We start from the raw sequence: 438 nt of genomic DNA, 5'->3' as shown, positions 1-438 counted from the left end.
TAGGAGAAAGTGCAAACGCAGTCCCCCACTACCACAAATTATGCAGTCGAGTTTCCTACATTTGGGGAAATCACAGGGGTCAGCACATCCAGAGTGCAATGGATGAGCCTTGACCTGGGAAAACTACCTTCGTGATCATGGTATCTCCCCTGCCAAATACGTATCAATAGCATTTTTAAGTTGCTCTTTACTATTTACTTTTTAATGTTGAAATTTTGAATTGAATTTTCTAGTCACCCAATATTTCATATTTATTTCCTTTGTATTACTTTTGGGGTCATCAACCCCTTCCTATTGCAATCTACCATCTTCCTGCAAACACTTGTTATCATGTTGTAGCCCTACAACTTGACAATATCATGTTTTACTTATTCCTGAGATTTCTGAACAGTAATATTTAGGCTACATTGTTCAGAGTTCATTTCCTTGTGTTCTCAC

At 37.9% G+C, this 438-nt stretch overlaps 1 non-coding gene across 1 annotated transcript; it reads right to left on the bottom strand.

The window, feature by feature from the left end:
* On the bottom strand, positions 1 to 164 carry LOC123614714 (U1 spliceosomal RNA). The gene has a single exon (XR_006722198.1). It is a non-coding gene; the product is annotated as a U1 spliceosomal RNA (small nuclear RNA).
* Positions 165 to 438: the final 274 nt, after the last annotated feature.

Source organism: Camelus bactrianus, chromosome 7 (assembly GCF_048773025.1).
Source record: "Camelus bactrianus isolate YW-2024 breed Bactrian camel chromosome 7, ASM4877302v1, whole genome shotgun sequence".
NCBI lineage: Eukaryota > Metazoa > Chordata > Mammalia > Artiodactyla > Camelidae > Camelus > Camelus bactrianus.
Note: the sequence above shows the minus strand (reverse complement) of the source record. Positions and strands in the feature narration are given on the sequence as shown.